The sequence below is a fragment of the Oryx dammah genome, unplaced genomic scaffold, assembly GCF_014754425.2.
Source record: "Oryx dammah isolate SB20612 unplaced genomic scaffold, SCBI_Odam_1.1 HiC_scaffold_3, whole genome shotgun sequence".
Lineage (NCBI taxonomy): Eukaryota > Metazoa > Chordata > Mammalia > Artiodactyla > Bovidae > Oryx > Oryx dammah.
Window position 1 is genome coordinate 58,855,842 of NW_024070187.1, and position 9,463 is coordinate 58,865,304.

The window sequence follows — 9,463 nt, forward strand, 5'->3', positions numbered from 1 at the left end:
TGGAATAAAAACATTTTGCACCACATAAAGAAAGTCTAAGGATCGGCAACTCAGTGGGTGAAAAGAGCTTTCTTTGTATTGATGATGTCATATATGTTGGTTATGTTTTATACGAACCTTAAAGATGAAGTCATTCCTACATTTAGCCTTGGGTTTAAGCAAGATCACCTGCAAACTGGGCTGATTTTTTTCATTCATTCAGTTATTCACCAAACATTTATTTTCTCCTACCTATAATAAAGCTACATGATTCACATTTGAAGTGGTTATTGTACCAGATCTTATGCACAGGTCTGATCCTTGCTAATCTTCACCACAATTCTGTGAGCTAGGTGGACCAGTGTTTCTAGTCACCTTTCTCAGAGGAAGAAGCTGTCTCTGAGGAAGGTAGGTGTAAGTGACCTGCCTCTGAATCCACCTAGGTGATAAGTAGAGCTGGAGGATAAACCCTTGGCCCTGTATAGGCCAGGTCTGCTAAAGCCACACTGCTTTTTGGCTGAGACAGATCATGATTTAGAATGGTAGTGATTGAGAGATTTTAAGATTTTTTTGATGTGGATGATTTTTAAAGTCTTTATGGAATTTGTTACAATACTGTTTCTATTTTATGATTTGGTTTTCTGGCCATGAGGCAGGTGGGATCTTAACTCCCTCACCAGGGATCAAACCTACATCCCCAGGATTAAAAGGTGAAGTCTTAATCACTGAGCACCAGAGAAGTCCTGATTGAGGGATTCTTGTTCTTAATTCTGAATTTCTGCTCTAAATTACTGTCTGTGCTTCTCCAGTTTTTTCCTACTTTGAGTCAAATACATCTTCAAATTTCCTCACTTGCATCTTGATTAAAATGATCCAAGTACTAATACACATGAACTAACATCCAACCCCTCAATTATTCTTTTGCCAAAAAAAAAAAAAAAAAAAAAATTAAAAAAAAAATGAGCCAACATGGAGAGAAGACAAGGGTTAAGCTAGAAAAGAAGGATGGTATTTGGTTTAAACATATATGTTGTTTTTTGATCCTGTGTTTACTTATTTGTAAAACATCTATTGTGTACCTACTATATACTGAGTGCTATGTCAGCTTTGAAGCGAACAAATACAAAAGGTGATTTCAACCCTTTGGTTTCTCATATGGTGGTTGTAGTTCAGTAGAGGGGACAGTTAAGAAAGCAGACAAATACAACGTAGTGTAAAAGTGCTATCATAGCAACATGGACAATATGCCATGGAACAACGAAGATTAATCTGTTTGAGGGAAAGCTTGGGAGAGACTTTGTAGGGATGTACTGTTTGAGCTGGGTTTTGAAGATTGCATAGGCATTTGCTAAATAGAGAAAGGAGTGAGTTGGGATTAGGAAGATTTGGGGAAATATAGTTTAGAATCAGATTATTTTTTTTCTTTAACTATAGAAGTACTTTTATAAGTTACAACTCCCTTTGGCAATAAATAATAGAAAACCCAATGGACCGTGACTTAAGCAGATAAAGGTTATTTATCTACACAAAAACAAATCCAAAGTTACAAAGTCCAGGGATCTAACCATCTTCCCTTTGTGTTGTTTTAAGGCACAAAATTCTAAATTTGCAGTAATTTATTATAACAGCAATAGAAGACTAGTACAGTACCCAACGAGCAATTTTATGTGTATAACTTTTTCTGTATTTTAGATCATTTGTCTTAGATAGATATATCTATAGCCAGATTGAGGCAGCCCTATTGAACCATGTGTCCAAAAATGTTGAATTTATCCTAAAAACATCTGAGAACATGAAAGAATTGCAATCACGGAGTGATAGAGTCAGACTTGTATTTCAGAAATGAGATTGGGGTGGAAGTCAGAAGATTGTAGAGAAAAGAGACATCTACTGAAAATTTTTAAAAACCAGTTCAGGGAATTGATAGTGAAGGCTTAACCCAAGACAGTGGGAATAAGAGAATGAATCATGAAGTATTCATGACCTAGACTGGACAGGACTTGGTGACCTGTTGGATGTGGGTTTGGGGAGACGGTGACATTGAGAATGATCTGAGCTTTCCATCTCAAACAACTGAGGTGAAGAGTAAAGAAGGACCAGGTTTTGGAGGAAAGAATTCTATTTAGGATGTCTTGAGTTGGAAATGGTTGTGGGGCATCCTGGTGGAGAAATTTGGGAAGTAACTGAAGATGCATTTAGAATTTCAGAGAAAAGTGAAAACTTCACTCAGGTTAGTTGTTAAAGTATTCATTAAATGATTTTAGTGGGTAAGACACATGTTACAAACAGTAAGAGACTCAAATGAACAGAAATGCATTATTCTCCAGGGTTCCAGAAGCTTGTAAGTGTCCTGCATCACTAAAGCAATTCCCTGCTGTGCTGTCATTTCTGCATTCACAAATCTACTTCCCTAAGCACACTGAGGTCCTCTCCAGGTCTAGGGCCCAGAAACTCTGTCATTATTCTCTTTGTATCCTTTGTGATAAGGATATTCTCTTTTTATTTTTTGTGGCAATAAAGGGTGTAGTATGAGATCATTAGCCATTAAACGCTTATTGAAATAATGAGAGAGTAAAAGGAAGACTTAAAAGGTTCCCACAAAGTGTCAAAATGTTTAGACTGTTAACGAGCCCCCATCCTATGCAATGTACAAAAATAAATTCCAGATGATTCAAGACATAGATGTAAAAATAAACAAAAGCAAAAGGCATGTAAGAAAACCTACTTGACTTTCTGAATAAAATTCTCCACCTCCATAAAATTTAAGACATGGTTACTGCTTTGAAAGAGGAGTCTAGAGGATTCTCTGAAATGGGTGAGGGGTGGGGACCAAAGGGACTGGGGTGGTCATTCTGCTGAGGAAGTGACTTTGAAGATGAGCTCTGATCATAAGAGGGAGTTAACCAGGATAAGATTTGGGCAGAGTGCCAGGTTGCAGGCAGTGGAAAGGTCAGAATTCAAGCTCAAGGGCAGAACAGAGCTTATTATTATTTGAGAAAGAGAAAGGAGGCCCTCGGGGCAGAGATGGAATCAGTGACCTGCAAAAGAGGAGACTGCAAGGTGAGCAAAGTGAGCAAGGGCCTGGTGTTTTAGAAACACCAATGGCTCTACCGTCTGACTGTCTTGGTGCAGTGAGGGATGCCTGGGTTTGTTGAGGTCCCAACCTTTGTTCTTTCTCCTTTTTCAGCCTTTGTGTCTACTTTCCCATCAGTTCATTGCTCAGACCAATACTTGCCAACACAACCGTGAGCAAACCTGGCAAATGGACTGTATTGGTCAAACTGGAAGCACAGGTTCCAGAATATTTTGAGCAACACTGGTGGGGCCACTTGTCATCAACTCCAGAGGCAAGCAAAGAGCTCTCTGCCTACTTCTTCCTTCCTATCAGATTACACCTTTGAAATAGGCCCTGGCTATTAAAACTCCATGAGCTTATCGGTATACCCAAGGTTCTCTAACTTAAAAAATAAACTCTGCAACAAAACCTTACTTGTCTTTGTATATTTCTATCTCTCTACTCTTCCCAGCCAAGGTCCCCCACCCTCTTGCATCTTTCAGGGTTCCACCAGGACACAAATGATTTTCTCAAATTTGGATAATTCAAGGAAGGATTAATAAAGGAGTATTTACAAAGGTGTGGGCAGGATGTAAAGAAACACAAAGGGTGGTAGGAAACACTAAGACTAGCAAAGCAGAGCTATTACCACTCTGGAGCCTGAGAGGAGGCAGAAGAAGTGGTTACCTGAGCCCAGCTGGAGAAGATTGTGAACTCTGGTTGAGTGAATGCAGCACACCCCATGGACAGGGAGTTGGGGGAGTCCAGGAGTCCAGGGAGGTGGACTTATCTCCACCTCCCTCTCTTTCCTTTCAATCTCCTCCCAAGGCTCACCATTGGCCAGACTCAACAGAGTCATGGAAACTTATTGATGTTAGCATATATCTGGGACAGACGGCAGAGTGGTGAAGGGTAGAGCATGGATCTGAACAAAGGGAAGACACCTGGGGCATTCTCTCACTCTTTGACTGACTTTCTTTCAGTGCACTCAAATGAAACTACTTTCACCAAGTTCATTATTTGGGAATTGCCAAATCTGCTGGATGCTTCTGAGACCTCTATGCTGCTGTCAGCACAACTGACCACGTCCTCCTTCTTGAAGCTCTTCTCTCTGGTCTTCTGGGCTACCACATTCTGCTTCTTAAGTGGATTGTTCTCAAAAACTTTTGCTGGCTCCAATCCCCTCTCTTCTGGTAAATGTTGGTGCCCTTCACTGTTCCATCCTCAGCTTTCCTCCTCATGGTTTTTACTACCACATATGTGCTGATTATTCTCAAGATCGCTTGTCCATCTTGCTCTCCCTTTAGCTCTAAATTCAATATACTCTTCATGTCAACCAAGTATTGCAACTTGAATGTCTCACAGACTTTCAAACTCAATATACCCCAAATAAGCTCATTATCTACACTATCATCGAAGTCCACTCCTCCTCCTCTGTTCTGTGGCATTTATCTGTACCGTCATTAGCTCTACCATCTAGGCTAGAAATCAGGCAGTCATTCTGGATAACATCAAACCAATCACTCATCCTGTTGATTCTACCTGCTAAATGGCCTTCAAATCTGTCCTCCTCTCTCTATGCCCCTGGCAATTGCCTTATTTCACATCTTTGTCATCTTTGCCTGGACTGTTGCAGTAGTACTTTAATTGGGCCTCCTGTTTATTTTCCTTCTGTTCACTCTTCTTCACTGCTGCCAAACTAATCTTGTGACTCTTGCACCTAAAACTTTCAAATGGCTAACTAAACACCTACAAGTTGAATAAAGTCCAACTTCCTTAATATGATACAGCAGAGATTAAAAATGTGTGCTTTTTTTCTTTTCCACTGCTCTAGTAATAGATGTTCTTTTGTTCACCCCAGGAGTATAAATTATCTTCTTGGCCTGGAAAGTAACCACCTTACTATCTCTTACAAGAGAGTTGTGAGAGTCTGAGACCCTCTGGGAGCAATCAAAATAAGACTTTAGTGTTTGATGGTTAGAACAGAAACAAGCAGACTGACTTCCTATCCTGGACATGTGATTTAGAGTGAGCTAGACATGTGCTCCCACCTGAGACCTTGATTCTTAAAGTTTATCTGGAAGAATGAATACCAAATTCCAATAGCCAAGAAAAATATGCAAAAGGAGACTGGAGAGTGCTGACTTGAGAAGATATTGAAGGCAAATGAAATTGGGATTAGGCTAGGAACAGACAAAAACAACAAACAAACAAAATCAGTAGAAATGAGCTGAGAATCCAGAAATGTATCCCAGTGTGTGTGACTGTAATATATGATAATGAGGGTAGTTCAAATCAGTGGGGAAAGGCTATCCATTAAAAAAAATGGGGCTATATCTTAATATTAACTCAAAATGGATTAAAGACAAGTGTAAAAACAAAATCAAAACATATAAATTCTGTAAGAAAATGGTGGAATAGGATGTCGCCCACTCATATCCCCACTCAACAACAGTAATCTGACAGCTTTTCACGGACGAAAGTGCCTTAGTGGGAGCACCATGGACCCAGACAGGAGACTGTGAGACCCTGGTGGAGCCCGAGGCTGAGGAGAGCCATTTGAGAAGGCAGGCACGTATCCAGGTGGAAAATCCACCAACTGTGGTCCTCGTTATAGACGTGGGAACAACCTGTGGCCTCAGCCGCAGCCCCACGTGGCCTTGGCCAGAGATATGGCCATCTGTGTCCCCGTAGGTAGGCTTGCCCACCTGAGTTGGACTGCAGATGCTGAAACGGCCTGTGTCTGGGTGGCAGCTCCTCTCAGCCATGGCCAGGAATACTCCTGTTTGCTCAGGGGCCTGCAAGGAGACATGCCCCTCTGTGTCTCCTGAGGCCTGAGGACCTCAGTCCCACCGTGATCCTGAAGCAGCCCTATGCCTTGGTTCCAGCCCCTTTCAGCTGCCATCAGTCAGGAGCAGTCCTGTCCACCCAGGCACCCAGTGGGAGACACGCTTCTCCACATCCCCAAAGGCAGGCCCACCACCCTTGATCCAACTGCGATTCTAAACCAGCCCTGTGACTTGATTCAGCTCCTCTCAGCTGCGGTCTGGGACTGACCCTGTCCTACCAGAGGCTTTACACCTCAAGGAACTAGAAAAAGGAGAAGAAACTAAGCCCAAAGTTAGCAGGAGGAAGGCAGTAACAAAGATTAGAGCCAAAATAAGTGAAACACAGACAAGAGAAACAATAATACAGGTCAATAAAACTCAGGATTGGCTTTTTGAAAAGATAAAATTGACAGACTTTTAATTTTTACATTAATCAAGAAAAAAGGGCAAAGGACTCAAATAAGTAAAATTATAGATGAAGGAAAAGACGTTACAACTGATACCACAGAAATACAAAGAATCATGAGCCCACTATGAACAATTATATCCCAACAAATTAGATAGTCTAGAAGAAATAGAAAAATATCCTAGAAACATACAACCTACCAAGTCTGAATCCTGAAAAAATAATCTTAAATGACCAATAACAAGTAAAGGGGATTTGTTTTTCAGGTAATCAAAATACTTCCAACTAAGAAAGCCCATGGGAACAAATGACTTCACTGCTGAATTTTACCACGCATTTAAAGAAGAATTAATACCAATTCTCTTCAAATTCTTCCCAAAAATTGAAGAGGAGGGAACAGTTCCAAATGCATTTTATGAGACCAGCATTACTTTCAAACCAAAGCCAGGTAAGGACCCTACAAGACAATAAAATTATAGGCCAATATCCCCGATGAACCTGAATGCAAAAATCCTCAACAAAATACTAGCAAATTCCAGTCAACCATGTGTTAAAAGGATCATGCACTATGATCAGGTGGGATTTATTCCTGGGATACAAATCAATAAGCATGATATACCACCTTAACAGAATGAAGGATTAAAATCTTCATCTTAAGTGTTCTAGTCACATATATGAGAAAAACAGCAACTATGTAACACTTGTAAATTAACTTGAAGGTGGTGATCATTTCACAATGTGTGCATATATTAAATTATCACCTGCTACACTTTAAAAAAATCACATTGTACTACCTCAATACATAGAATTCTTATTTTTAAACTATACTCTAATAAAACTGGGGAAAAAAGAAAATTTACGGGGCTACATGTAAATAGCAAAGGTTTTTTTCTTAATTGGAGGTATAATTGATACGGGTTTCCCTGGTGGCTCAGTGGTAAAGCCAACTTAACTTAATGACATCTGCAAAGACCCTACATCCAAGTATAGTCACACTCATGTGTATGGGGATTACGACTTCAACACTTTTTTTCAGGACACAATTCAACTTATAATAGTCATGTAGTCAATACTTGATAGAATAATGTTTTAATTTAATTGAAGTCACAGGTTCTTCATATTAAAAGAAATAGTCATAGAACAAGCAATAAAGTTCTAGTGATCTAAGGGAAAGTGTAGTAAAAGCAACACGTGTGCTGATTTGTAGCCAGTAATTCATGCCAATGGAGAGGGTGAAGTAATTAAAATAAGATATGAGAAAAGTAAGGATGGAGATTATTAAAGATCTTTTTCTTTTGTACAGGTTTTCTTTCCAGGTCACAGAAATCCAAATATAATAAAATTTCTCTTTACACAGAGTGTATTCATATTTAGAAGTAAATGACTCACCACAGATTGAAAGTGCAAGGATTAAAACTAGAACACACATTCTCAAATCGGGGATGGCGCACTGTCTCCAGGGGACACTGCAGAATGGAGATGTGCCTTTGATTCAAAAAAGATAATACCATACAGTTATTGTTTTCATTCATCAAACCATAGGAAACAAAACTAAGTCTTGGCTGGTAGGGATATGAGGAATTTAGATAGATTTTGAAGGGGGGCTGAGTTAACTTTGTAAAAAGTTGAGAAACATCGGGCAAGAATAATTCAGAAAATGATAAACTACAAAAGAGTTCAGCATCTTCATGGGGACAATGAAAGTCTGGTTCTTCTTTGAGTCTGAGGGCAACAGCATTTTGACAGACTCTGGCTGTGAGGTCTCCTTTCTGGCTATAAACCAAAGAAAAGTCTTTGCCCTGTGTCTGGCCTGCAGACTGTCATTGCACCCTGATTACTTTATTCATTTATCAACTGATAACTCCACTTGCAGGTACCAAGTTTAGAACGTTGACATATAAACCCAAAGCCAGTGAACTTTCCAGATCTTGGAGATTTGAATCAGGGCTCCTCCCCGACCCTTGAGAGTCTTGGGCTGAGATAAAATGAATTCCAGGCCAAAGTTGATGCTATGGTACTTATTTTCTTGATAATTCAATAATAACTGTAGTAGCAATTAAATTTAGTTGCAAGGGCCTAAATGTAGCCCAGAGGAGTCCCTGTAATCCAGAAAACCTACCTATAGATAGAGATTTGTCTTGTTCTGCGCCAGTCACGTTGAATTCTTCATGGTTGATACCAGAAAAAGTTATTTAAGCCTATCTGAGCCTTCATATGTAATTTAGCTGTAGAATTACATGTAGCAATTGAGATTCTCACATCAGATAACTGGACCAACGTTCAGAGACTAGCTGCTAGGCAGAGGGCTGGCCGACATCCACGTGTTCTTTGTCCCTAGGAGTGGACTCCAGGCATTCCAGTCCCTGCACCCACTTGTAGGTCAAAGCTACAGAACTCAAGATTCTCTGTTTCTTTAGGGAGACCAGTCTTACCATTGATTCAATGCTTACTAGAGAATTAGGCAGTACCTTACACTGTTTTTAAAAATGCTCTGCAAATGGAGCAAGTATTATAAAATTTTTTGCAATGAGAAATAAAAAGAATAGCTTTCCTTACTTGTATCAGGGAGCAAAATCTTTGCCAGAAGCCCCAGCAGTGTTCTTTGTATTACATCTCATTGGCCAGAACTTGGTTACATGCACACCCCTAGGCCAATCACTGACAGAGCTTAGACCACACCTTTGCATAACTGGTTTTAAAACAATCAGATTTTTTTCCCTGGGCTGGGCAGAGGTGGGGGGGGTGGGTGTTGGTCCACTTTCCTTCACCACATTGTTGCACTCCCAATACTGAAGAACAGCAGGGTTCTGTTGCCAAGGAAGATTTTGGTTGGTACTCAACAGTGTGGACCATAACAACCCTGGGGAAAAAATAGAAAATAGGGCACCAATTAATCCAGGTACTTGCGTACCATTCTTTATGTAATAAGGACAAATTAAAATTTGTTCCTATCTTGTCAACATAGATAGCAGTCTTGAATGAGAAACATAAACTCTTATCTGGGTCCTTGCATGTTGCAAGTGGCCCAACTGAACACCCTACCAATTCTGAGACCAGCCGATAGAAATACAAAGTTGGCTCCTAGAGCCAGTTAAAATTCTGAAACTTAAACGCTTTACTAATTTGTCTCAAAATTTACCTGGCTTGATAAATTGAAAAAAAAAAAACTTTAAAAATGAAGGAAATATTATACCA